Below are 3,161 nucleotides of genomic sequence, written 5' to 3' on the forward strand. Positions count from 1 at the left end.
AGGATCTTTATTCCAGACCCCTTGCACACACACATCATCGTAGCATCGCCCTCCAGCCTCCGCTAGTCCACTTTTCTTTTACCTGTATCTGCAGTATAAGAAAAGTAGTACCTGTAAGCTTAAAGCTTAGTAAGAAACCATCTACCTCACTAAATCATGCATACGATGCGAATATGATTTTAAATCATGTTGTTTGAAAAACATACTGAACATGCAAGCATGGCATGGCATATCAAACCAAGCATGAACTGGAACTGAAACATGGCATAAACTGAGCATGAAACTGAAATGAAACAACATGCTGAGCTAAGCTATCTGAACTGAAGCTGCAATCAAACTCAACTAGCATCACTGTTTTGAGTTTTGAAAACTAATACATAATAAGTGAAAATAATAAACATGCTGTTGGGGCCCTGACAACTGTACTTACTGTGCGCGCATCCCTACGAGACCCGGGATTGCAAGTTCCGAATCCAGCAGGGTTACTAGGTTATCTGAACCTAGGGACGTCTGTATCTGATCCGAATACAGTGCCAACTGAATAAAAGTAAAATACTGAATACTGTTTTATTTTACTTTGCTGTTCTAGGTTATCTGAACCTAGAGCTAGGTTATCTGAACCTAGAGGCTACTGTGGGAGCCCACCCAATGGATATCTGATCCATATAGCTGTAATAACTAATAATAACTGAATAAAATGTTTCTATTACATTTTATATGCTGTTAGGACGCCTATTGGTACATCCTTCTGAACTGGGCATTCTACCGAATGCTTGGCGTGCACTAAAAGCATGCCCTAAAACTGAAAACTATAAAATTACTGAACTAACGCCATAACTAACAAGCGAGAGCAATTATACTGCAGGTGAGGGGTTTCTTACCTCAATCGTAAGGTTTTCTTACGATTCTATTCGCTAGGGGTTTCCGGAAAACTGTCCGCTCGACGAACCGCTTACGTCTTCGCGTTCCTCTCGCGGAGAAGAGCCCCTTTCGTGTTGGAGTCGTCGCCGGAAGATGATCCTATGGACCCTTGCCTTGGTGTGCCGTGCGTGAGGAAAAGGAGAAGAAGGGAGAGGCGGCGGTGAGGTTTTGGAAGAGAAAGTCGCGTGAGGTGAAGAGGTGCCGAACCAAAATAAACCAAACCCCACTTAAGTTTATTATTTATATTAAGTGGTTTAATGAACCCAACTCTAATATAAATATATTTGGTTCTCCTTCCTTTCAGCACGGCCCTGCTGGGTTCAACTGGTTACTAACATTATCCCTTTCACCATAGGTCTCGGGTTCGATTCCCGCCTAAGCTAGTTTGCGACCTATTTGTTTTTGCTACTTCCGCTACTCGGAAAATTCCGGAAAAATATCTAATAATTCCAGAAAAATCATAGAATAATTCTAAAATAAATTTGGGAATTTTTCGGGCTTTACATTGCTAATCCAAGGAAAATGAAACACACTTTTATGAAGATCTCCTTCAGGCAGAGTAGCCTTTTACAATGTTAATAGCTCACGCACAATAGTGGAATAGAAAGAAAAGAATTACAAGTTGTTATCTGAACTACTAAAATTAGAGCTATATTTATAGCATTATTCCGGATGCCTGGAGTGCGATAGAATTCTATCCTCGACGTGTTGGTCAATGGGCATGTCGAACTTGATAAGATTGAGATTCTGGGCGCCTGGAAGGGTTCCGAGCTCCCGGACTCCAGGCGCCCAAAATGGCTTCGAGTGCTTGGACCCATAAAAGTCAACATAGTTGACCTTTTCGATCCGAGCCCTCTGCTCCGGTTCTGCTTGCCTCAGTCCGGGTCTTCCACTCCAGTTCCGCTCGCTTGGGTGATCTCGACCATCTGGAATAGGGGCTCACCCAAACCTAATTTTCGGCCTTCTCCTCGAGCAACCTTCCTTCCCGGCTTCTCATCCCTCGAACGTCGTGTACATTCTTCTCGTCCACTGGTGTACTCTTCCATGGCATCTCATCCCTCGGACACACCGAGCCCGTCGGCTCTCTCTCCCGTGTCGTCCTTCTCGCTAGTCGTGTCTTCCGCTCGACTTCCTGTGCTCCAAGCTCCTACACACTTAGACACAGGGGTTAAACTAAATAGGACTTAACTTAACTTGTTTGATCACATCAAAACAACCTTGGGATTCCAACACAATGTAGGTGAAGTGAGGACTGCTCCATCCATAATCGACTCCCTAAAAATTTTCTCCGGTGGCCGAAGATGGTTCAGTTGGAGTGTCCACTCCAGAAGCTTCATTATTGCAGAGAAGGTTAGGACTTTCTTCAAATGATTGAATGCATCCTTGCGTGATTGACTATAAATAAAATGTCTGTAGAAATCCTATACACTAAAAAGAGAAGGATGAAATTCCTATAGCATGCTATGTGAGATGGGTTATAAATGATATCAATATCAACAGAGCATGAATGAAAAGATATGTCACATCCAATAAAATCAGATCTAATTATCTCCATGGACTTTCCTAAGAATTCAGACAAAATATTGTCCTTATTATACCAAAAAGTGTTTGGAGGGTTTAAAATAGTGAATGTGACATCATCTTGGTGAAGTAAAGGATCTGGTTCTGGATTAGGAACAATCAACGAAAGTGATTCTTCGGTCTCCCCTACACTTCCATCGTAAATAAGTAGAACTGCAGACTCAACTGGCTCGAGTGGTAATGATTCTTGGGGCTTTGTCTCCATAGCATAAGTCCTTACACTTCCATCCCTATCAATAACACTTGCAACCTCAAGAATATCTTAAACAACAATATCATCAATAAAAATATTATCAGGATCAACTACAACATCATGATACAAAAAACTAGAAGAGTCATATAAAGTAGTAGAATTAAGGTTAGAAATATCACACTCTATAATTCATCTCCTCAGAAATTGATATAGTAGGTTGGTCTAATAGCAATTGTAACTGTATTGATGAATGTGTTCTTTCCTGAAATTGGGTTTCTTGATGTTGCAAAAATTGTTGTAACTGCTCCCTAAAATCCTGCTCAGGTTGATGGTACTGAAGATATGGCTGATAAAATTAGGGCCACTCAGAAGTCCCTTGTTGTGTGTTCCCATACCTAAATCCTACAATTGAATTATACTTGTCCTGCTGATGAGTCTGATAATACTAAGGATCAGGCCGGTGATA

The sequence above is a fragment of the Zingiber officinale genome, chromosome 4A (genome assembly GCF_018446385.1).
Source record: "Zingiber officinale cultivar Zhangliang chromosome 4A, Zo_v1.1, whole genome shotgun sequence".
NCBI lineage: Eukaryota > Viridiplantae > Streptophyta > Magnoliopsida > Zingiberales > Zingiberaceae > Zingiber > Zingiber officinale.